We start from the raw sequence: 27,938 nt of genomic DNA on the forward strand, positions 1-27,938 counted from the left end.
GGTGGGGGTGGTCAGTGCTACCAACTTCGTCCATTTTGCCATCGTCAGTGACCCAAGATGGATCCTTGTGTATTGGTGTATACTTATTTGTACATGAAGAGATATAGACGACGGCGAAAGAGATGGGCTGTACACCCGGTTAATGAAAGTCGTAGGGTGGATAGGGCTTTCACAAACCTATATGGGTTGCTGCGAAATGATGGGGAAAGTTTGAGAAGTTCCTACGAAACAGTAAGTTTGTATTATTCCGCGGATTTAAACAAAAATGTAATTCATTCTCATGCAGTAATTTTTTCCCTAATTACATCACTTTATTTGTACTCTTCAATCAATTACAATGAATAATGATATTCTATTTACAATGATTACCGTAGGTGATTTCAATACTGTGGATGACAGAGCGTGGGGTAGGTTGGCAGCACTACATTCCGCCCGACGGAAAACGCAGTTGCATAAAAGGGTTCCATTTGAACCTATGTAAAAACACGCTCCACGAAACGCCGAAACTCGGCGGAGTCTAAGTCCTCCGTCGGCCTCCGACGGAATTCTAAAACGCGACGGAGATTCCGTCGTGCATAAAAGGGTCCATTTGATCCCATGTTAAAACACTCACCGACGGAAAGCCCGATAGATTCTGATAGATTCCGCCCGACGGAAAACGCCGTGCATAAGGCCTCTTTTATGTACGGCGTTTTCCGTCGGGCGGAATCTATCAGAATCTATCGGGCTTTCCGTCGGTGAGTGTTTTAACATGGGATCAAATGGGACCCTTTTATGCACGACGGAATCTCCGTCGCGTTTTAGAATTCCGTCGGAGGCCGACGGAGGACTTAGACTCCGCCGAGTTTCGGCGTTTCGTGGAGCGTGTTTTTACATAGGTTCAAATGGAACCCTTTTATGCAACTGCGTTTTCCGTCGGGCGGAATGTAGTGCTGCCAACCTACCCCACGCTCTGTCATCCACAGTATTGAAATCACCTACGGTAATCATTGTAAATAGAATATCATTATTCATTGTAATTGATTGAAGAGTACAAATAAAGTGATGTAATTAGGGAAAAAATTACTGCATGAGAATGAATTACATTTTTGTTTAAATCCGCGGAATAATACAAACTTACTGTTTCGTAGGAACTTCTCAAACTTTTCCCCATCATTTCGCAGCAACCCATATAGGTTTGTGAAAGCTCTATCCACCCTACGACTTTCATTAACCGGGTGTACAGCCCATCTCTTTCGCCGTCGTCTATATCTCTTCATGTACAAATAAGTATACACCAATACACAAGGATCCATCTTGGGTCACTGACGATGGCAAAATGGACGAAGTTGGTAGCACTGACCACCCCCACCATGGGCATCAGCGGATTCCGCTCGGCGGAGAAACTGCATAAAAGGGACATCGATTCCGCCCGACGATTTCGCCCGACCGAAAACGCCGTGCATAAAAGAGGCCTAAAAGAGGCCTAAGTGGTCAACCTGACCAGAGTACTGAGCATGAAAACCTTTTCAATTGATTAAAAATTCAAACAAAACCGACGATACATTTTTATTTTATTGTTACTTTGAGCGCTGAACTAGTGTTCAAGTCCAGTTTGTGTAAATAAGAAATGCAAAAGGCTAAACACTATTAATAATTTTGCGGGTTTTAATGTTTTGTGTTTCGTTCAAAACTCAATATAGTAGTATCTTATACTACTCACACACGTTGTATACAAAGAAAAAGTAAAGAATACCACAAAAATAATTTTAACTTGATGCATTTTATGAATTTTAACATTTTTCTGATAAACTGTTACTGCTTAATGCCTTTAACGGCATAATAAGTACGGGCATATACAATTTACATTTTATATTCCCATTGTTGATAAGAAATAAAGAAACAAACTCATATTATATCATAGAAATGTGTTAGTACGGGTATTCTGGCGTATTTCAGTACCCAAGAGGTGACAAATTATATTTTTTGTCCAAAAATCACATACACAATAAATAGAAGAAAATAATCAGATTTTAAGAAGTTGGATTCAGTAAATGTTAATTTTTTGGCTAGAAAACCTGTGTTAAAGCGACAATCATCTACACAAGTAACTTCGATAAAAAAATAAAAATATACAAAAATAATATTAATGAGTAATAATTATAATGGGTAAATGTTTATATTTTTTATTTGTATCACGTTATACAAATGAGAATGTTCTCTTTATATAAACAAATGTCATCACTAAGAAATAAAGAACAAATAAGTCAATAATAATACATTTTGCCAGTAATGAATAAGTGTATGGTGTTTCAGAATAAACTTGCTTACTACTTTGTGAAAACCGTTTCTAAAAGTCTTAAAATTCGTGAAAGTAATGTCTTTAAGAAATATTTCAAACATTAGTACTCTAATATGTATGAGTAATTAAAAATAATAAGTATGCTAAAGTAAGAGATTTGTCTGTTTATTTGTTCAGTGATAAAGATACCCATTTATAATTTCTCGTGAAATTAGTAATTCATTATTCATTTTTCTCATGAAGTATCTTATTAATCACTCAACATAGTCTACTAGTAATGTGTCGAAACCAAATATTAAATTTCCAAATTATCAAAACCTTGGAAAAGTTTCGGTTGTGCAAGTTTTGAGATTCAAAAGTTTCTAAAAAGAAGATTTTGGAAAGCAATTTTTGCTTCAATTTGTTATAACATACATTTTTTATAACACAAACTAATATTGACCATTAAAGGTTTTAATTTGACCAACATATATTTTTTGTTGGGTTTCGAGATTAGATTATTTTAAATCATGGTTTTGTTTTGAGATTTAAAATTTTCGTTTTTACCATCACTACAACGTACTTTACAAAAAACATTTCCATATGGTTTTAGTATTCAACATTGATCTTTTATATGTTATTTTATAAACTCAGTAAACAGTTTTTATCACCAGTTACATAGATTATAGTAATAATTTGTGGTAATAAAGTTGCATAAAGTTTTATGAATACAACCAAAATTAGGTTATTCTAGAAAAATATACACTAAGTGAAATTAACCTAATTTTACAATATAACTTTTAAAGGATATGCTATAAGTTTTCATAGAGGTGTAATAGGTATCCCTTTGCAACAACTGTAAAAAAATTAAAAGGTAAAAGGAGAACAAAGTCCGCTACTGAGGCGTAAGTAGTAAGGAATTACATCTAACGTGTAAATCCTAAATTTACGAGTCAATTGTTAAGGTAGAGAAGTGAATCTCTTTCGACACCTAGTAGCATCGGTCCTCCAGCCAGCAGTCTCCGCATACCTGTATATAAGCCGACAAGCTTCTACAACTTTCCTGCGAGAACCAACTGTTTGTCATACAACTTATGCTGCTCTTATAAAGGTAATTTCAATGCATTAAGATATATTATATAGCAACAATTTTGATTCTCAATTTGGATTAACATAGATGCTTTTGCAGTTATATTGATTTTCTCCATGTATCAAGTTAATTCTACTTGATAGCTAATGCACATTTGTTCCTAAACCAATTGCAAGTTTTGGTGTAACATATAGTTTTTTAACATTTATTTTGGGTGTTTTAACGTGATGTTGTGATGTGTTTACGTTTTTCATTATAACACGGTAAAATCCTTAGTTTTGTTGCTATTTATTTATCGGTCGACATTATTGTCAAGGAGCATGATAACCCAAGTTCAAGATAGACCAAAATTTTGCAATCTCTCACACAGAAAGGTATTTTGGTGCTGTGTAGGTATCGGCTAAGAGTTTTGTATACAGAGTGGTTATAATGTCCATTCCCCTACGATATTTTTACAACTTATATGTAAAGTGATTTTCAATGATAGGATTGTTTGACATACTCTAACTTTTGCAGTCATTTAACAATTGTGGGTTATCTGAAGTCTAAGACATTGGAGTCGAATTCTTCAAAAAGTCATGTGACATGCCTTATAACACTACTATAACTTCTTAAAAGCAGTTGTGCAATCAGAAGTCAACTAATCAATGGTACTTCCAAGTGTGACTGATTAGACCTGTCCTGTGATTATATTAGTCTAGATTAGATCATTATACTATATTATAATTAGATTAGTCTATGATTACATTTTTTGTTAATTATAAGTTGGCAGACGTGAATAGAAGTGTTGTTAATCTAGAAATTTGCGTATGGGGTATAGGGAGTTGGAGTTCAAAGGAGGTAGTTTGCATTATGTTTAGCCCTGTGTTGGCTACGGCCATTCTACTTCTTCAGTCTCGTTAGCACAGAAAACTAGTTCGGCCGCTTAGAAAGCGACCTCCTCCAGCATTGGTTTAGCGCAGGTCGTTTTCTAAGCGGCCGAACTATAGTATGTTTTCTGTGCTCGCTAGAGACAGTAGTCCAGGAGGTGTTGTACGCAGATCAACTTTTGAATGAACGCGAGGTTTTAGAACTGATATACCTACTGTTAATACTGTTCTATGAAATGGCGACCATACAAAGTAGGTATTTTAAGCCAAGTATGAATGAAGATGGAGTGTAGGATGAGTGGCGCGATCTTGTAGTCTTGTTAGTGACTAAGGCCACAGAAAACATAAGTAGTATGTTTTCTGTGCTAAGGCCGACATTCCTTAGACACAGCTGTTAATTAATAGCCCATACAGCTAATGGCAACTAAGGGACCTACAGTTTATAGTGGAATCCGAACCACATTTTTTTGCCTTGGTAATTACGAATTGGTCTAATTATCAGGATAGTACTGCGGATATCGTGGTACTCACCCGTGCGGACGTTAATCCACACCAGGGAGTATCGCATCCACAGTGCATGCCTATAAATATCCACAATTCGTGACTTCCTAGTAGCTGTCTCTAAAGACTACTTAGGTCAACGGTCAAACCTGATATTGTAAGTTTAGACATTTTTATCAGCATTTCTAATCACTGCCTCCGCGACTCGATAGAAACTTGTAAACACCCGCTGATGGATAGTTTGAAAATGTGTACGCTCTAAGCACAATTGTTACGTTTTAACACTTTTCCACTTAATAGTTATTTGTGCAACTAGTGAGAAAAGTGAGCAATTGACTCACTCGAGAGAAATCCTTACTCACGAGCCGTAGGTGAGTGAGGAATGGTTTCTCGAGTGAGGCAATTGTACTTTGAACTCGAGTTGCACATTATACTTTTCCTACAGTTACCATAAAAAAAAATAAATTGGTGAAGAAACATAACCTATTTTTACACAGAAGTGAACTTTTAATATAACATTTAATGTGAAGTGACAAATACAACAGCACAACAGCTGACCAGCTGATTTACAGCCAGTGCTGCCAACGTATTTCGCGCGCATACGACGTTGCCTGCATGTTACGCGCTCACTATTTCGTGCCTTCACGTTGCAAATCTGGAGTGAGACAAAGTAATTAGAGTGAGACAATGTTAACATTGTCTCACTGATTAGCGAATTGGCCACTTTGCTTTCTCAAATCAGTGAGAGAACATGTACATTGTTAGGTAACTGTAGGAAAACATCATTTATATGTTATGGAATCCAAATGGTGTTCACCTCCTCACAAAAACCTAATGACAGAATGCGATTCATACTCAGAGGGCTCGCCAAGTTTTCTATGGTTGTTCACAATGTTTGGCCATTATGAAGGGAAAAAGCTTTGAGTAGAGGTGAAAACTGGTAGAATAGCAGTGGTTGAAGCTATACGAAGCTGGTGTTATCGTTCGCGATGAGAGGTTGATGGAGACGTGTCTTGGTATTTAATGGGCAAGATAATGGTTACCTCCCGCTATCTCCGCGTCCCGCCACCTCCGTGTACCGCTATCTCCGAATTTCAGAGTGACCCCTTTAATCCTCGGTTACTTCCTGCGACTTTCCGTCCAAACCTAACCTAACCTAACTTAACCTAACCTAACTAACCCAACTTAACCTAACCTAACCTAACCTAACCCACGGGTTAAATTTTTATTAAATCTTCCATCCACGGGGCTTCGCAGCCGTGGATGCAATGACAGCTAACAACGCAGGCAATGACGGGATTATAAGGGTCACTCAAGAATTCGGAGGTGGCGGGACAGATTTGGGTTCGGAGGTGGCGGAACGCGGAGATAGTGGAAGCACACGAAGATGGTAGTGTAGTATGTATTTGATAACCGACATCAGTTCTATACTAAATTGACGTGTTGACTGTGCAGAGTTCACCGCCACCCAGCTGGCATGACCTGTGATGGAGCCAATGACAAACAAATCACCACTGTGATGGATTATGTGTCACCGCTATCCATCACAACACTGTGTCACCGCATCGCTCTCACAGCGACATGATGAGGAAATAATCTCTGTTGACAACTCTGTTGTCTATACCTCTGTGATTAACCTCCTATTATTGTTAAAATTGTTAAATTTGTGTAAATGGATTGTTTTTCTTTCTTTCTTTCTTGGTGTGTGAGAAAAATTAAATAATATAAGAAAAACACATTCAAATGAAATTAGGGGGTTTTCTGTACCTTGCTTGGTTATGATTATTAATGTATTGTTAATCCTGCTTCTTGGTGTGTGATAAATATCTGCAAAATATAAGTAACAATAGAGTTTAAGTTTTTTCCAAATAAAGTTAAATTTTTCTCCGTGCGTTAAAATTTAGTAACGTTTGATATTTTCACGTTTTTATACAGGATGAAAGTAAATACGATCCTATTTTCAATTTCCATATTTTTATCTGTATACCTTTTTTAACTGCCATAGGGGTTAGTTGCCTATAAGTACTTAAATATAAAACTGATGTCACTGGTGTAAGTATATTGTTTGTTATAACAGGTTACGTACCTTGACGTCTACAATTCCTCACGTAACCTGTTATAATTGATTACCAACTCCGGAAGGTTCCAACATGAATGTATTGTTTCTCTTTATTTAAACATATACAAATAAATCTATGTTTTTGACTGTATTTTTTCGGCATTTCTGTCCTGTTTGCGTTTTTTCTACGTTGATATTTTGTGTGGTTTGTATCGGTTTAAACCTTGCTCTTGGTTATCGTCGGGATTTTTTAGGTAGCACCATTCGTAGTCCAATGGCAAATGGTATTCGAACAAGCGACTTTCAGAGTTAGGGCCCTTTCACACGAGGCCACTGGTGGCCGCCACCGGTGGCCGCCACTGGTTGCCCGCCACAGCTTTAACATTATTTTAAATGGGACCTTTCACACACAGCCACTGTAGTTGCCCGCCACTACACAGTGGCCGAGCAGTGTCTTCTCGCGCAACTGCTAGTCGGCCACCGCCGGCAACTGCAGTGGCGGCAACTCGTCGCAGGGCATTGAATTATATGGGAGCTTTCACACGTAGCAACCAGTGGCCGCCACCAATGGATGAGCAGTTCACGTGCAGACTGCAAAGACAAACGCACTATGGTTGTAGTTGTTGAGTGTTTTCGTGTTGAATTGTTTGTTTGTGAAAATGAGTGATCAGAAGAAAAATAAAGAGAACGTTGCTGAAAAAGAAAAAGGCAAAGGAAAACAACAGAAGAAGAGAATAAACAAAATAATAGAAAACAAAGTGGACACTGATGATCTAATTTGCGAAATTGAAAAGTAACCGGCTATTCGGTATAGTACGCCTGTGTCTTTGCCTTATTTTCTTTATTATCAACGCGAGAAGAAGGAGATGTTCATTGTTCGACAGCATGTACAGCATTTCTACCAGTACAGTGGCTTGTAAGTTGCCTGTACCATCCACTGCAGTTTCCCGGCCGGTAACTGGTGCCGGCCGGGAAACTGCAGTGGATGATACAGGCAACTTACAAGCCACTCTACTACAGCCACTGTACAATGGTAGTTGTGAAAATGCTGTTGAACAATGAACATCTCCTTCTCGCGTTGATAATAAAGAAAATAAGGCAAAGACACAGGCGTACTATACCAAATTGCCGGCTACTTTTCAATTTTGCAAATTAGATCTTCAGTACATCCACTTTGTCTTCTATTATTGTGTTTATTCTCTTATTCTGTTGTTTTCCTTTGTCTTTTTTCTCTTTTTCAGCAACGTCCTCTTTATTTTTCTTCTGATCGCGCATTTTCACAAACAAACGTCAACACGAAAACACTCAACAACTGCCATAGTGCGTTTGTCTTTGCAGTCTGCATGTGAACTGATTCAAAATAGTACCTGAGCGCTCATCCACTGTGGCGGCCACTGGTTGCTACGTGTGAAAGCTCCCATTTAATTCAATGCCCCGCGACAAGTTGCCGCCACTGCAGTTGCCGGCGGTTGCCGACTAGCAGTTGCGCGAGGAGACACTGCTCGGCCACTGTGTAGTGGCGGGCAACTACAGTGGCTGCGTGTGAAAGGTCCCATTTAAAATAATGTTAAAGCTGTGGCGGGCAACCAGTGGCGGCCACCGGTGGCGGCCACCAGTGGCCTCGTGTGAAAGGGCCCTTAAAGGTGAACACTATACTCGGCTACCCAGACTGTTATTGGGTTTTCCCCAGTGACAAGAACTAGAACTAATTTATAATACCTTGTTTTGTAGCCTTTGTTCTTGGGGAATTTCTTGTGTTTTAAAAAGAACCTTCTACAATCTTCCTGCATAGTGCATATATCGGAGAATACACAAGAATTTCTGTATGAACAAAGGCTACTGAACAAGGTGCTGTAAGTTAAATAATTCAGACAGTTTTGTTGCATGGATTTATATAATTGTATGTAATTTCAAATTTTATGCATAATAAAAACTAGTCTATTGTAGATTGTAATTTTAAAAATAAAATAATAAAAGTTATGTAAACAATAGGTATTTTTTTAGTTTTGTATAAAATGGATGTCAAATTGTATGTAAATCTGTGTATGTTAGTAAGTGTATTTTGTTTCAACTTAATTTTCATAAATGTGTTTTCCAGGTGTGCCAACCAAACAGACGGTCGTAGACCATTGTTTATTAAGTGTTTGATCATGTTTATGAGAGGAATGTTTATGTTAAAATAAAGCACTCATTCAGTATTCATTCATTCATTCATTCAGATTGTTGGCTGTTTGCGTAGTCTGTCTGCCGGTAAAACACAAAAATGTTGGCGTCACGAAAAAGTGTGAACTCCGTTGTCGATAAATATATATATATATATATATTTCAGGATTATATATTCTTTCAAAAAGTGCGTACTCTACTTAACACTAGCATTTGTCATTTGGAATTAATAAGGGACGATGTAACTACTTTTGGTGGAATTTTGGACTTAGTTTGCTCGCGACTCGCCGGATAGAGAATACCGATAATGGTTTAGAGGAGTTGTTTTTAGTAATACTTGTAAACGTGTATGGGGGAAATTGGAGGATACAATAATTTCCAAATTCCTTCCTAGACTTCACTTCGGTGGGTTTAAAAATTTCCACGCAATTTCTTGCAGAACAAGATTTTGTTTTAGCTCCGGTTTGCAGCTAACCAGGTACTTTGGTTAAAGTGTCAACAGTTGTAAATAGTAATTTCTTGTATATACCTGATCATTGCGGATCGAATCGTGGTCCAAAATACAAATTGATGATTATACGAGTCTTATTTTTTTTTACCCTAAAGGACTTAGTTTTATAATTGCCTAACCTAACCTAGCCTGGCCATATATCACTGCTAAACCTTCTGTAGAGTCTTTCATTTGGTCACTTTTGTGTTTTTCAAATTGAGTTATTTTAGGAAACTAAGCCTATAATAACAGACAAAGTAACAGTTGGCGAATACCATCAACTACATATAGAACAATCTAGATGTACCATCCTTGCTGATCGGGTTAAGAAAACTGTAAGGTTATTTTATGCCCCAATGCAAGGTGATAAATGCTTTATTTAAGATTTATTTACTTATTTTCAATTTTGTGAAATATTAGTTTAATAATTTACCTTTTATCACTGTTATTTTTATTGGGACGATACTTCACTGTGGATATCTTACCAATTTTAAACCAAACAATGTTTCCTTGGGTTCTTATTTATCCCTAAACTAGTGCTTCCCTTCTTCGTACGCATCCTTCTGACAGCTTATTACGGTCTTGTTTACCCCTTTCTTACATATTGTGTGCCCGTGGGGTAACGACAAACTTCAAACTAAGAAAATATTCAAACTGCAAAAAGAGCCATCAGATTAATCTTCAACCTAAAATATAGAGAGTCTTGTAGATCTGTTTTTCGCAGAAATAATATGCTGAACTTTCCATCAATTTTCATTTTTGAATCTTTAACCTTCTAAAAAAAATCTACAATGTTTCATATTAGAGGGTCATCTCACCACAGCTACAATCTCAGGAGGAACTTTGACCTATCTATTCCACTATCTCGTACCACTTTCCATAAAAACCAATCATTCTCCATGTGTATCTGTCTTTTTAATTATCTTCCTAATGCAATCAAGGGCGAACATGATTTAAAAAATTTAAGCATGGTCTGAGGGAATATTTAGTTGATAAGGAATTTTACAGAGTTTCTTCGTTTTTAAAATGTAAATAGTTTGTATCTTTTAAAGTTTGTATCTGTTTTTTAATGGGTCTGATTTTACTTGTTTAGTTTTACTGTAGTGACTTTTGCCCTGTACATTTATGTATTATTATGGCAATAAAACATTCTGATTCTGATTTTAAGTATGTGTTGTTACTGTTAAATTAGCATTTGTAAGTATTGTAATTATTGTTAGAATGTAATGTATTTATTTCATTTATTGACTACGCCGTTGTCTGTATGTATGGATCAAAGGCAATAAAGATTCTTGATTCTTGAGTATAAATGAGGTCAACGCATTCATTTGTGAACTGTACAAGATTAAAATTCTTATCATTTCGTGTTCTTCCACCTAGTCATGAGCTTAATATAAACGTTGAGGATAAAAGTTAGTCATAGTACTGCGAGTGAGATTTCACTTGACAAGAATGAGTCACGTGATCAAATCATGTGACTTCCGACAACCAATCAGAGCCAAGATTTGTCAAGTTAAATGTTTTCAAACACCTCCTCACCGTGCAGGGTTAACTATTTTAATTCAATTATGATGTACCCATACCCTCGATGTCTTGCCATGATATAATAGTGTACTAATTTTACAAAACTGTGGGGTTAATAATAACATTCACTCTAAATAAAAAAAACCCAAAGGTTTCAAGTTTGCAAACCTTTTTAAATATAAATAGCACACAATTTAAAAACGTGAATAAAATACAGTACCGGTACTGTATCACTGTATAATATTTGAGTCTTCGCAAACTAGTTTTTTTAAATCACCAGTATTACTTCAACACTTACAAATACATTACACGAAAAGGTAAATTTCGTTTTGAAACAACGACCAGTAGGGAAATTTAACTCCGCGTTTGTAGGGTGGCAAGTCTGACTCAATGATGAAGTGGCTTGTCAACCAAACCAAGGTCGTTGCGCCGCCGAGTCGCTCCCGCCACGGCGACATGCCATGTATTTTTAGCGCTCTTTGACACAACTCGGCTGCTTTCTGTGGTCTTTGATTGCAACATTACCGCTTTACCGCACCAGTATGACGTAATGGTGCAGGACTGGTGGTTAGTGTGGTTGCTCGTTTACGATGGCTATATCTTCTTTGCGGGAAGAGGTGCTACGATGATTCTAAGTGAGCATACATAAGTCGCATACATTTCTTTACCCAAGTCCAAGTAATATTTACTGCGTCTAAGCGCTACTTCTTGATTAGTCCCTGCTCTATGAAAGAAATAAGATATTAAGCATTTGGTACAAACGTGTGTAAACCGAATATTAATTGAGTTCCCTAACCAGCATGTTCGGACTATGGGAATGGGGTTTTAATGGGGTTTGTCCCATTTTTAACCCTCATAACATAAAATTTACAATTTCAGTTCAAACCATTTTTAGAGCTTAAAAATATAATTTAGTATTTTGAAGTGTTGTATACTGAATGGTTACGGAGAAAATTTGAAAAAAAAATATTAAAAATATGTAATTACTTCGTTATTAGTTTGGCAATTTTATATATTTCGTTTTAAGCTACATGTCACCACCAAAAATAACATTTATTAGGTTCCCTATAGCTGCAAACCTAAGTAGCATATTTAAAACCTAATACTTTCTAAATTGTAAATCCCATCGAAATACATTAGATATTTTAAAGGTAATATGTTAATGGAAATCGATTTAGGCAAATTGTAATTTGCTGAGTCTGCAGAATTACTGTGGAGGGTATAATTTTATTTTTATAAGCAATTGATTTTTGTTCCTTTAGACTTTAATATATAACACACAAAACAATTTCCAATCATTTTATTACATTCAAAAGTTTAAAAATTATGTCCCGGCAAAGCTTAAAACCGTGCTCAAAACTGTTCTTAAAAAACATGCAAATTAAAGCTAAATGACTCATAAGTTGTTGGTTAATTTCTTCGATAAATGTTATTTTTACGTTTTAATTTCTTTTTTAACCGCCAGGGCAAAACTGCACTCTAAGCAAATTTCAATTTGCCTGATCAGATTTTTACAACAACAACAAAAAAAACACTTCCATAAGCAAGACATATTTATTTCAATTTTATTAACATTATAATTAGGTTTGCTGCTACGGGGAAGTGTTTTCTTTACCAAAATATTAAAAGTATAGCATGAAATAAAATACTTTTGCCAAATTTGAAAAATATCCATAAACAAGCAAATTGCAACTAACTTTTTTTTGTCATAAGAATAACACGGATATTTTAAATATAGTTTTTTTTCTTTCTCTCCGAACGCTTCAATTTAAAAAGTTAATTTGTAAGCTCTGCATGATAGCTATACTAAAATTGGACATTTCCATGTTACAAGGATAAAAGTTGAAAAACCAAATTTTTAAATATATCTTTTAAGACTATACCACCCCTTCCCGAACTCGAGGATCGCGAACTCATTCAAGTTTATCCCGACCCTACACTTTCATCTAAAATCTCATCCAAATCGACCTAAAATTACTCAAATAGGCTACAAAGATTGGATGATAGGGTATGTAAAACTATGCATGCTTTCAATATAAATACAAAACTTCAAAAGGAGAACAAATTCCGCTACTGAGATGTAAGTAGTCCAGGAAATCATTTGATGATAATCACTGGATGGGTCAAATACTTAGAGCCTATATTTACACAGGTAGAGAAATTCTCTTTCGACATCTAGTAGCATCGGTCCTCCTATTAGAAGAATCTGCAGCGCTGTATATATGCCGACGCGACTCTACTACTTTCCTGCGAGAACCAACCACGATTTATAGAAAAATACCGGTATGGATCATAAACATAAACAAATAACGTTTTTGCCCGAATATAAACATTATTTAACATTGGAATAATGTTCCATTTAATAATGGAACTGCCAAAACATATGTTCAATGCTATTAGTATAGGATTCGGGCCAACAACGTCATTTGTTTATGTTTATGATCCATACCGGTATTTTTCTAGTATTCGTGATAAACTCACTTGATTTTCCCTTTTATCGTGTTAAACGTAAACTATTTACAAATGAGATTGTAGGGGATTGATTGATTATTATTATCTGATGACCAAGAGAGGAATTTGTGTATAGGGCTCCTACTGTAATACTGTTGGTTTAAATAGGGGACTCAAAATTATTCATCATTTGATTACAAGTATGAAATGTCTAACGACGGATACTCCAGGGCCAAAACACCATCCCTTCAAATTCATATATCTATATATGTATCTATATATATATAATACGTGAAGCAGTTTTTTGTTAACGCAACTCCTCCCAAACTCTAAGATGTAACTAGAACTACTCTAATTTAAGAATAGCGTTTTCCTTGGCGTTATGCTTCATATTATGAGGCTCATTTAGCCGCACGGGTTCTCTAGTATATTTCAAATTTCCATGTTTTATTTTGCTTGTCCATGGATATGCAGTATTAATATAGGTAACATTTTGCAAACTCATTTGTTCTATTCTATTAATAATATTTATAGATATATATATTTGTATTATATAGCTTGGTAAAGATTGCAGAGTGTAAATCAAACTAGGCAGTTAAGGACATTCACTTGTTTGCAGGTTTGCTTGCGGCGGGGTTTATTTTTTTCATCAAAATTGATATGATGACTACGCTAAAATACATTACAAGCTTTGTCGTCAATCCACTGTTAATACGAGTTAATCTCGAAATACCCCTGCCGCAGCAAACCTGCAGATTAAGTAGATTTCCATTACCTGATTTTAAATTAAATCTATTTAACTAACATTTTAACGAGTAACTAGGTTGATGCTACAAGGAAACTAATAGTGTGTTTCTTAGAAATGTTAATAGCTTGGTATAAATTAAATGAATTTGCCAAGTTTGATCAAAATATATCAATTAAAAGCAAACTACAACATTTTACAATATTCTCCATAAAAATAAAATGGGAATTTAAAATTTTAATTTTAAAAATTTTATCTATTACCAATGACTGTAAAAAAAAAAACTTTGATATACTAAATTATTTGTTTTTTTTAACTCTTTTAAAGTTCCAAAGAGAAATTGGGAAATTTTGTGTTTTGAGGGTCAAAAATGAGAAAAACCATTTTTTACCCCATAAAAACCCATGGCCCGATCATGCTGGTTTCATCAAAATTGGACAAAAAATACTCAAAATATCGGGTTCACGGACGTATATACATAAATAAAAATTTGAACGAATGGCGTTTTTGTCCTCTAGGGACATCAAAATGAAAAAAAAGTAAATCGGTCCCGGGTCTAGGTCTTACCGAACCACCTACGGTAATAGCTACTTCCCAATAGGGAAATTCGCTAAAACACTGGACACTTATTAAGACAAATATTAATGCTTACGTTCTCCTGGAGATTTATGTTTAGGATTGGTTTGATGACCTTCGATAAAGAAAGTTACGTACATCGTCACCAACGCAAATACCAGAATACTTTATGCTTAAGAATCTTTGTCGCTCCATTTTCTTTGTGTAATTGTCAAAACTAATATTTGTGCCATGAATAACATTAAAGAATAACACTTAACATTGTTTATTAGAAGTACTAAGTTTTCCTAAAGTTATTTTCTTCGTCATTGGTGGGATTACGATAAAATAAGTTGCACATCCTTTTATGATCTAATTGTTCATCACAGAGTTTTAGTTCCAAACATTTCTTCCTGAACCATTCCATCCAAGCATACAAATAATCTTCTTATCAGCTGATCAGCTCAAGCAGTGTTAACTTCATCCATGCATTAGGTTAAATGAAATCTTTTTTATAATCTTACCATCAATGAGTGGAATTTTAGGTCTACATCAAACTATCATTTCAATAATGTTGAATGTTTTAAATGCCATTTCAACTAATTTTGTTATCTTATTGGCGATCAAATTCGGAAATGAGGCGACGAATCTGCGCAGCTTGCCGTTTATGACTGATCAACGACAGGTTATCTACCAATACCCATGTGATCCTATACTTGTTAACTAATAAATTAAATTAAATTATTAAATCTTGGGGATGGCACTCCCATGACCATTTTGAATCATCATCAAAGCAGTAAAATTCTTCTCCTTGCTCATCAGCAGTTAGTTGTCAAGAAGTGAAAATGATATGATTCTGATATTAATATTTACTCAGCAGCTAATATAAACTGCTAAAACATACATTAAAATCAATAAAACATCAACCACAAATAAACACACAGTATGGATTTGGTTACTGCCATAAACGTAATCGTCTACTGCCATAAACGTAATCGTCAAATTTAATTGTCCTATATCTTTGAAGGATTTCTGTACAATTCCAAATCTTAAAATTTAAAGGCTAAATTCCCCAGTTGTCTATCCTCGCTAAGCTTTCGACAAAAATGTCTTATTTATTGAGTTCCATGGGAGAATCAAGAAAATTGCAATGTTGCTTTTGGATGATACATTCAAATGATTGCTGATGTTGATTACTGTATTGTACATGTACATCTGTGTACACAAACTCTGCAAGGTACGTGTACAATGTACACAGTGCACAGGGGAAGCACACCTGGCATAGGAACGTATATTTGTACTACATTTATAGTAGAATGGTTTATTTAACTACTATTTAATCACTCCATATTTTACACAGCAACTGATGGTAAAAATTAAATGTTTATAAATCTTTGGTTATTTATTAGTATGAAAAGTAGTAGGTTCAAGAAATATATGTACTTAATGATCCAACAATACTATACTGGATCAATGACACAAACGATTTTGACAAAATTTAGTATGTTATAGTTCATTATATTCTGAACAAAATGGTAAAAATCCCATTTCCGTAAAAATCATGGTTCTAAAGCTATTGTATCTTATGTTATTTTCCCATAAAAACGTCATATAATAACACAAAATAAACGGTATCAGCATTCTGACACATACTTTCTCCCATAAGTTTGTCAACAACCTTTATAAGCGGTGAGAGTAAATATTCGGAAATGGGATTTGTACAATTTTGTTCAGAATTTAAAGGACTATAACATACTACATTTTATAAAAATCGTTTGGGCCATTTTTTGGGAAAATCCGATTTTTCCGTTATTTTATGGAGTTTTATAGGAAAATAATATAATCAAAATTTAAAAAAAAATAAAAAAACGCCTGGAGATACTATGGATTAGAACCTACATACCAAATTTCATTGAAATCGGACCACAGGTGTAGTCCCTAGCTCTGTACACATCCAGACACACGCACACACAGACATCACTTCGAAACCACTTTTTTTTTGGTCCAGGGGGGCCCAAAACGGAATATATCCACTCAAAACTCGACTCGAAAATTTTGACGAAAACAATACATTCTCCATATACTATGTATAGGGGGAGGAAGTAAAAGCCGGTTTTTATTAAAATAATGTGTTATGGTCCTTAAAATTGTAAACAAAATACTTCAATCCAATACTTAAATACTTTTCCGTAACAATTATGGTTCAAAGGTTATTGAAACTTTTGTGATTTTTCCCATAAAATATCAGTTACTCTCACCGATCTATGATAAGGTTGTGACAAGCTTATGGAGAAAGTATGTATCAGAATGCTCTACCGTTTATTATGATTGTTTCACTTACTCATCTTCTTGGATCACTTTATGAGATATTGATCTCTCTCTTTCTTTGACATAGACTGTAAAGGAGTCATAGAATATAGTGACATGTTGTTTGCTACCGATTTGATCACTCTCCTGGAATATATTGAGCTAGGGAAGGCCTTTTAGTTATTATGGTTATAAAGTAATTATTAAATGCATAATTACACTCTGATAGAGAATGAATCCTTGTTCAATGTGATCTGTTAACATTTTGGAGATGTAGATCAGCAGAAATAAATGTTTAAGCTCTGATACGACTACTGCACCACAACAAATTCATTCAATTACACGGTGAGCTATTTACCCTAAATCTTATATAGATTTTTTTGTTTTTCGATTGGTTATTTTATGCATTTTGTATTAACTTAGATTGGGATTTTGTGTATTGTCAGTTGTATGTGTTAGTCAGTTTTTTTTTCACTAGAGGACAGGATCAGATTCCATATCCCGAAACGACGTGTATTGTTTTTTTACCATCGTGATGTTGTCCGCATAAACCTTTGAACAACATAACATTATATATTCGGATATTGAGCTGAATGTTTTTATACTATTTTACTATAGTAAATATACTTGGCCTAAGTAAATTACTATTTTACACTTTGTTGGTACTGAAGAAAACATACGAAAACATTAAGCAATAATTTATGAACATAGGCCGAGGTTCAGAGCTCATGGAAAAGGTCATAGAAACTGATAAGATTTTTTCAAACAAATAACACCAGGATACACCCTACAACCTACGGTTGAAGAAATAACTAAACAAGGCGAGTTCTCCCATGCCTGTGTTGTCAAACAGGAAGATCATGATGTAAAAGAAACTCGGTATCTGGACCACGGCGTGGAGCGGTTAAAATGGCCGAACTTTCACGTTTCTCCTCGACTTCTCCTCTGCTTTCACACGTCGAGACGTGGCTGCAATTGATATTGAGACTAATCCTGCAGTTGCTTGTGTACGAGAATCGACGTACTTACATCGTACAACCTAATATGCTTAATTTCTTTTAAGAACTGTGCCAAATGAGTGGGTTAATCTTTTTTTCAAATTGAGGGTGCTCAAGTGCACAAGGATTTGTGGCAGACTGAGATGCCTTCATTTTGGGTGCGAGTAAGTACGTAATATGTTTGGACAATTTGTTAAGTTCTGGCTAGTTTGTTATACAGACAAGCTGAAAAAGGAAAATGTAAATGGGATGCTAGTAGACACAGAGGTTTTACTGCTTCAGGTTAGAAATTAAGGCAACAAGGGTGATGATGTAAACTGGATAATATTCAGGAGTGGGTATTTGTTGTTTTAGTTGGGTTTATACTAGATATAAAGTATCAATGCCTAGTTAGTTTTTTGTCCTAGGACGCTAAGCACGAGCCTAGGATTGTTTTTCACATTACTTCAGGCTAGACGTAGGGGTTGCGGCATTATTTCCTAGATAAAATACATTGATGATTTGTAGGATTGAACCCGGGACCTCATGGACACAAAGTCCCGCGCTCTAACCACTAGACCAGCTCGCCTAGTTAGGCTGAGAGACACACCTACGATTTTATTATAAAACTAGCTGTGTGCCCGTTCTACGCACGGGATCTTATAGTAGTCAGTTGAAACCTTTCTTATATTAAGATTAAGAAAAGCAATTAGTTTGCATATTTTCAGATATGCTGGCAAAACTATTATATATAAACCTTCGCAAATACAGTATCTGACAGTTCAAGCCAAAATAAATGCTTCGCATTAAATGTCACCCGGATCGTGTTGGTCCATATGTCCAATGATTAAACTAAAAAATGTTTTATAGATCCATGAAGCGTAGCCCTAAAGTAGGCCTATAATTGAAAGTTACTTTCCACATCGGTTAACTTAAACGTATTTAAAGTACTACCTCAACCTCACCATTTAACACTTTATTCCGGTTGACAATTTCAGTATCAAAGGTGCTCTTGTCCATTCCATGAAACACTGAGAAATAAGGAACATTAATGCGTTACAACATACAACAAAACAACACAATACAACAATCCAACAAATGCCAAGAACTATTGATACATAAACAATATAAAGGCGTAAACCATTCATGATGGTTTACCCAAGAAATGTTTTACTCAAATAGGTTATCATTTTCTTAGCATACCGGTTAGCTAAGATTTGGAATCCAGACAGAAAAAGCAAAACTTATACAGAGTTAAGACATCACTTAAATTGAATACAGACGGCTCTAATAAATAGGTGCAACACCAACGATATCAAATTTGTAAACTACCGGTTCTAAGGAAAAGAACCAGTACCTACGTAAGAACCTACCTAAGAACCACATAACTCGGACTAATTAAATACATTAATATCTAGTCCCGAGGTTATTGATCTCTTGCTTTTGGATTTTCTCGTAAAAGTTATAGCGTAAACTTTTCGGTGTCAGTTTGAAAAAAAGGCAACCTTACCCAAACAACTTTTTGTTATTTAATAGATTACGCATTCTCTAAACAATGATTAGTATATCTATTAACATTAGAAGGAAATGTGACGAAAATCACACATTGTTGGGGTTTTGGTCATTTGTAATTTTATTTTCTTAAGTAGGTAGGCCATGTATTCTATGGAAAAGTACCGGTATCAAGGATCGTCGTCAAAAGGTTGTTATGAATAATATGTAGGCTTACGTACCCAAGATATGAGCTATGGCTTATTGGCTGTATGGTCCAGCGATTGCATCACACGGTGAGTAGAAACAGAAAGTGACACATTGAAAAAGCGAGTTTAGCACTTCCTCTGTTAAACCTCTGTTACAATCACCCACTGCAGTTGTGATTTTTACTTTACACTTTACACAACCGCCATTGAAGCGCCGTCAATGAGTGGAAACCTTTTTTGTAAGCTATTGGCGACGATCATTTCAGTGTCACAGCCCTATACAACACTGATTCAAGGTCTTCTTCTTTCTGGTTGTCAAAACTCAAGAAACATTTTATAAGGTTCCGATTTGGACGATGTCTAGTTATTTAATTTCATTTACGGTTACACTATTAGACTATATTATTGCACTTGCGATTAATTAAATCCGTTATGTAAGAAAAACGTTTTTAATCTCACTTGGTTGGGTTTGGCTTTCAAAACGTGATTCGAAATAGTTGCGGTATTTGTAAACAGCATTTGTAAACATATCATTGACAGCTAGAAAAAATAATCTTGATCCGAACAGCTGTTCGTTATTTCATAGACAATTATGTGATAAAATTGAACGAAAATTAGACAAAAATCGCAAAAAACTGCATTTTTGAACGTCCGTAATTTTATTTACAAAGTAGTGAGGCTATATTTAAATCAGTAAAGACACTCTCGCCAATCCAGTGAATACATTAAAATGACTTGGATCTTGATAGAAACTCTGGTTTTCACGGAGAAGATTGCGTAAAATGCCATCTTGAGTGTTACAGACAAAGGGACAGACAGACAGACAGACAGACAGAAATAGAGATAAGACTCGTTTCTGCTTCTTTAATGTATAAAACGTAAAAATAACCTAAAAGTATATAATTCTGAGCAAAGTACAGACAAAACTCTAATTTTATTTATATAGATTTAAAAGCATTTTGTCCACTGTTAGCGATTTTTCTGAAACGTCCGTGGCGTCCATGGCCTAGCGCATGCGCAGTGAACACTTCAAAACCACGTGCTCTGATACCGTGTCATCATCTACAGTCATGTTTCAACTAATGTTACTTTCCAAAACCCTTTAGTTCTTAACCCTTTTCGTAAGCGAGAATAACAACACTAGGTCTTCATCACTATCGCTATCCCTCAGTTCGTTAATGCACGGGTCGGAAAACCCAGGCTCACACCAAGGAACTTGCGGCAGGCAACAAAAGCATTAGTAACATTAATAATAATACAGTAGTAATAAGTAAAGGTGTTACTGTCCTCACTGCAAATGAACAAATAGACAGTTTGGAAGTTTCTGTGCGGTGTGGAAGGACCACGTCCTGGACGTACGGAACGTCCGGGACGTCCGGTATGCTGGTGTGAAAAGGCCTTGAGGTCTTCAGGTTTTCGAATCCTTCAGTCTTCTCATTCAAACACACTCATTCATTCGTTAATACTGGAAAATGATTCAATAGAGATTATGATATAATCGTAGAGGATGAAACTCTCCAAGATTCCTAAAATGGCATTTGAGAAACCCTTTAGAAGGTTGACCTTTAGACTGTTCAAAGGAAGCTATCATTCTTCTCATTTCCACCCTTTTTAATTTTACCTAACCAAGAAATATAATGGATTTGGCATGCATTAAACTGTACGAAATATTCTCCTTTAACACATTTTTCTAACAGAAGGTTTTCAGTGCTTCAAAGATGGGAGAATCAATCTCAGAACTGTATCCCTTCTTTCGTAGTTCTTCAAATATCTTATTTAAGACAACTTATGTTTTTGTTAATCAGGTAACCTTGATGAGCAAATTTATTTAGAACAGTGCGCATGCAATAACAGGGAAACCCTCCATCAATATAAATCAAAAGATATATCACTTGACAGTTTTGCAATGTCTTCTAAGACATGCCCTACTGTATCAGCCGGCTTGAATTCTTAAACTCAATTTCATCTAGAATCTAGTCCAAAAGTACTGGATAACATTTTCGAAGCAGGTAAAAAGTATACGTACTGGACTACTTTTCACGTATTTTAGAAGACATTGGCCAGTTTTTCTGATATATCTATACGCTACATTTGTCTTTCTTGCAGATTCCATCTAGCGGCGAGCACGAATTGACAACTTATAACTGCTTTGCTGATCCCCGGGCACGTACTATACTATACTATACGTGCTATACAGCTTGTTGGCTCTTGATAAACTTAGTGCCTATTTCGCGTCAGGTAAGGATACTTGGCCTTCCGAGTTCAAATCCGTCTGGCTAGAAAAGTTGCTCAGTATTTGACCTACTTGGGCATTAACACGTTGGGTGCTGATGACGGGAATTCCCGCAATTGCTTAACATTGAAATAAATGCAACTTTTATGTTCAAACATGTCGACAGCACAAATAGTGTTAAGTATCCTTTCCTACGGGGTCATCGTCTAGTTTTCTCGACGTCAAGTTGTCTCTTTTTTTGGTAAGAGACTTTAAGTCATCTCTATCAAATGACGGGTTCGCCACTGTCAAGTTATATCCTTTCTTGTCTGCGTCAGGCTGCATCTACGTCAAGTTGTCTCTCGGTGGAAGTGATAAAACTTGACGTAGAGACTGTATAGACACAAATTAACAAGAGTCCTTGTGTAGCCTTAGAAAGCTGCCGACCCCCCGGGAAAGAGAGAGGGTGAGTGCCAGATGTAATGGCAGCCCCAGGGAGGGATCCCAGCCATCCCTGCCCATTGTATACCATTAGTCCCACTTCACCGGGCGACAGCCATTGGGGAACCCATTATTATTTTTTGCACAAGTCAATAGTGCTGTTTTGTATTCTTCAGTTACCGTTCAATTGTTAAAACTGTAGCTTTAAAGTTAGCTAGTCCTTAAAAAAATGTTGTTTGAAATAGCTTGAATTTGAAAATTCCAAATTCACCAAATAAATAACAGGCTGAAGTGTAAATACTTCACAAGCATCTTAAGATTTTATTCTTGAAAGAATGAGTACAAGTTTACGGAGAAAATTGTGTAAAAAATGGACTTAAAGGTAACACAAAGATTGCTGGTTTCGGATCGGATGCATCTGAATTAAGCACCAATTCCTAATTCACGAAACAGTTAACCCATTGTATTAACCCCCCCCCCCCTAACTACAATCTACTCGCCCTAACTACAATCTTGTCCTGTCTGGACAATGTTTGGAAGCCATGTTTGGACCCCCAAGAAAATCCTTCACAAGCATAAGCACATACGCAGGCTACTCTTTCTACCTAAAATATACACTATCTGCATTAATAAGTTAGTTTCTAATGTCAATTCGTCCAAGCCATCGTTACACAAGCAAAACTTAAAGTCAGTAATTATCCTAAGAGACAAACTGTCATAAACTGTTCACTACAAGAAGAAAGTTATTCCTAAACCAAAACCAATTCTTTTTCGATCATGTAATTTCAAAACTAACCTCAATTGAAATGTTCACTGTCCGAAGCTGGTTGTTTATAAACCTGATAGTATTCTAGATATTATCAGAGTTGGTTTCTTAATGACAAATCGTCCAAGCCATCGCTTAGCTTAGGAGTGTATTTTGTATCCTATGATTCCTTAGGTCTATTATTGAGCGGAGCGAGCGAAGCTCTTATACGTCGACTCTTATGGATTTCGTAATACGCAAACTCCTCCTAGACGACTAAATCAATCGTTTATCGTTTTCAAATTTTGGATGGTGATAAAGACCATATCGGTGAGTGCCAACATCTATATGGCGTTAAAAATAACTCTCAGGAATCCGCCCCACTGGGTCTAAAAGTTTCAACGTAATCCTTATGGAAGCAGTATTTGACACATAAACAAAGACATATGATAAGCTGTTGACTTTTGAATGCAGTAGAAAAAGAAAAAGCTGATTGCATTATTCCACATATATTAGAACAGAAACGGCATGAATCATAAATATAATCAAATGACAACACTAGCTTAAGGTCCGTGACGTAGGAAGTGGTGAAGGAAGTACTAAAGGTGAGCAGTCTGGAGTGTGGAAACTGTTTATGACGATTAGATATAGGTATCTGCATTCCTAAAATTCTATGGGAAGGGAGGAAAACAGGTACGCGACGTAGGAAGTGGTGAAGGAAGTATTTAAGGCGAGCTGTCCGGAGTGTGGAAATTGCTTATGACGATTAGGTTAAGGTATCTACAATCCTAAAATGCTATGTGAAGGGAAGAAAACAGGTCCGCGACGTAGGAAGTAGTGAAGGAAGTAGTCAAGGCGAGCTGTCCGGAGTGTGTGAACTGTTTATGACGATTAGATTTAGGTATCTGCAACCATAAAATGCTGTGGAAATGGAGGGAAACAGGTCCGTGGCGTAGGAAGTGGTGAAGGAAGTAGTAAAGGCGAGCAGTCCGGAGTGTAGGAACTGTTTATGACGATTAGATTAAGGTATCTGCAATCCTAAAATGCTTTGGGAACGGAGGTAAACAGGTCCGTGACGTAGGAAGTGGTGAAGGAATTAGTAATTGCGAGCAGTTCGGAGTGCCCACACTGTTTATGACGATTAGATTAAGGGATCTGCAATCCTAAAATGCTATGGGAAGGGAGAGAAACAGGTCCGAGACGTAGGAAGTGGTGAAGACAGTAGTCAAGGTGAGCTGTCCGGAGTGTGGGATCTGTTTATGACGATTAGATTAAGGTATCTACAATCTTAAAATTCTATGGGAAGAGAGGGAAACAGGTCCGCGACGTAAGAAGAGGTGAAGGAAGTAGTAAGGTTAGTAGTGTGGAGTGTGGGAACTGGCAACCGTTTGTAGCAGTTAGATTAATGTATCTGCAATGCTGAAATGCTATGAGAATGGATGGAAGCATCCCCACGACATAGAAGGTAAAGGAAGTAGTAAATGTGAGCGTGTTGAGTGTGGGAATGGATTAATGTATCTGCAATGCTAAAACGCTATGGGAAGATACTGTAGAATGTAGGTTAAAATGATTACGAAGCACGAATCGATACATATTTCGATACATGCAATCGTTTACAATAGAAATTTACAACTGAGTTGACAACAGCTGATTTTTACTCCATATAGGCTAAAAACTATTTTTACTTCCTAAAGAGTAAAAATGCTACTTTAGACCCCCAACGCATGCATTAAAAACGACTGTTATTACTGCAGTATGACCAAAACAATATAATATAAACCCTTGATAAACCCCTCAATTTTGTGGATGCCTCTGAGAACGCCACCTAGTTGAATTTACTCAACCAACAAGTGATACACAAACCCAAAAATAGTCCGATTGGCGATTAGTGATTACATATTAGACTCTCAGTTAGTTTCCGATCACGTGACGAGCACTTGTTTGCGCTAGAGAAAGTGGTGGAAAGTGCGCGCATGCGCTGCTGGAGGAGTGACCGCAAATTGACGTTTATTAATTCAATCTGAAGTTAATTGCACGTCTGGTTCTGCCGCTTGTGTCGGGTAATCGCCTGGCTCCCGCCGCTGATATTGATTACGATAGGCAAATGCTGTTAGTGGATCTTTCTAGATATTTACACTTTCAAAATTGATTTTCTATTTTGATTCTTGCTTAGGCCCTATATTATTTGTTAAATTTGGATTAGTTTACTGTACTAACAGTAGCTATTTTATGTACTAATCGTATTATGTTCATCCATGTTTGCCTCCTGGATTGATAATGAGTAATAATAATAGGTTAAATACCTTGTTTACGTCCTCAATCCAAGTCGTCTTTTTATAATGACTATAGTTTCGGAGCCAACAGCCCCATTGTAAAATGTTCTGTCTTGTTAATTACTATTAATAGCATTGGTCATCGTTGAAATTCACATATATACATACACTGACACACGAAATATTTATATTTACACGTATTGAGAATTTATACTTTTGGCCAGCCTAAACAAAAGTGATTATATCGTTGTGCGGACCGGCACACTGACTGACTGACGTGTGTCGGTGTATATGTGTATATGTGAATTACAACGATGACCAATGCTATTAACAGTAGTTGACATGACAGAAAATTTGACAATGGAGCTGTTGGCCCCGAAACTATAGTCGTTATAAAAAGACGACTTGGATTGAGGACGTAAACAAGGTATTTAACCTATTATTATTACTTATTATGTTCCTTTCCTACCTGTAGGTTGAGATTTGAAATCCCGAAACATCGTGGAACTATTTTACCAATGAAAAATGCATGAAATAATTATAGCAGCATTAACTCAATATATAAAATTGCGCTTTTATGAAATAGATAATATACGTAATCAGACAAGTGAAAAATACTGCAAAATCGGGAGGATGCTTTATACTGGCTGTCTCTTGTATGTTAAATATGGATTCAATCAAGCCTCGTAAGTTTATAAAGTATTAGTATTTTTTTAACTAATTTATGTAGTCGAAAATGTACAAAACAAAAACTTAATTTGAAAACCGCTTTGAAATCCCTAGCTGTACACGTTCTTACTATCCTGTATTATATCCGATTATAACACCATATAAATAACAGTAGTAATGGCTTAATTTTAAGGACCAATAATTACGTAAAGTCACATGTAAGGAAATATGAAGCTTTGCTTTAAAAGTCCACAACATCATTTCCATTGTCAATGTACTTAACGTAGCAACGTATTATGTACTTAAAATTGTATTCTGTGATCCGTGACTCACTGGACAATGAACACGTTTTGACCAAAAAAATGCCGTATACTATATCTTTGACTATTATACAACTTCAGTGTACAATGCTCAATGACTAGCCTATATTCAGTTATTGATGTGTTGTGTAGTAGTTACAGCTTGTAAACAAATTATATGTCAAATTCATTCAAAGGAAAATGTACGCAGGCTTTGAACCGTTTCCCTTTAAAAACTTAAAGTAGTGTAAAACTAAAATCAAGAAAAACACGTAAACATTGTAATTTTCATAATCTATCTATGTGAACAAAATGTTACTCTTGTCAGTTTTCAAATTAAAATTAAAATATTCTTTATTTATGTATTTGTACAATGGTACAACAAATAGTGTAAAAGTTAACAAAAAGGAAATAGTAATTACAAAATGTTACTCTTGTCAGTTTTCAAATTAAAATTAAAATACTCTTTATTTATGTATTTGTACAATGGTACAAAAAATAGTGTCAACGTTAACAAAAAGAAATAGTAATTACAATAATGCTATAGATAAATATACAAAAAAAGTTAAACTAATTTCGTCTAAAATAATGGTACTAATAGTTATTTTAATTTTCATGGTAATGTAAATACACTTATTTATTCGTTTTCTTGTCCATTGTCTTGATTTTTTACTCAAGAACAATTTCACGTTAATCCACACTTGAGTGGTTTACTAAAAAAATCTGTTGAAGAATATGTATCTAATTTTATAAAATATTTCTTTAAGTCTTTCTTACACTTACTTATGTTAGTTAAAAGAAATACCTCAGTAGATGGAACAAAAATCTAGTTCACATATATTGCGTTTTCTTTTTTGAGTAATTCTAATTTGTGAGGTTCTATCGGTCGATTCAATCTGATGTTGTACGGGTTAACGTTGTTACCAAAATTTAGATTTTCTAGTTGTTTCACATACTGTACATTACAGTCTCTACAATGTTAGAGCATAAACCGTTACTACTTTTGTGGAAATAAATAAAGGTTTAATAGATTTATCCCTTTTCATATTATACATACAATTCTTAACACGTTTCCGCAATATCTATAAGTATAAAAGAGGATGTTTGTATATATATTTGTTTGTTTGTTTGTTTGGCAGTGATAAACTCAGACACCGCTGAACCGATTGCCACGAAACTTGGTACATACGTGAAGAATGTCATGGAATAGGTTTATACACCATCAATTTCGTGATCCGTCCAATCGGCTCCGCCCTAGTGGCTCTGGAGTTTCCCATGTTAACCTTATGAGAAATGGAATTAATGAATCTTAACAGCTGTTTCAATTTAACAAGTTGGTTCTGTTATATGATGTTCAATAGCATTAAAGTTACAAGGATTACCAACAGGGTGCAGCACTATTATTTCTTTTACATTTATGACAACAGCTAATTTGCAACCAAAAGGTGAGTGAGCGTAGCGAACGAACTTCAACCTGGAGGCGAGTTAGCGCAGCGAACGAGCTAACCTGAAGGCAAGTGAGCGTAGCGAACGAGCTCCAACCAGGACGTGATTGAGCCATGCGAACGAGATCATCTTGAAAATTAAGAAGTTAAACGGGGCAAAGCC

The sequence above is a fragment of the Macrosteles quadrilineatus genome, unplaced genomic scaffold (assembly GCF_028750875.1).
Source record: "Macrosteles quadrilineatus isolate MER2022 unplaced genomic scaffold, UCM_ALF_1.0 Scaffold_3__2_contigs__length_128488019, whole genome shotgun sequence".
Lineage (NCBI taxonomy): Eukaryota > Metazoa > Arthropoda > Insecta > Hemiptera > Cicadellidae > Macrosteles > Macrosteles quadrilineatus.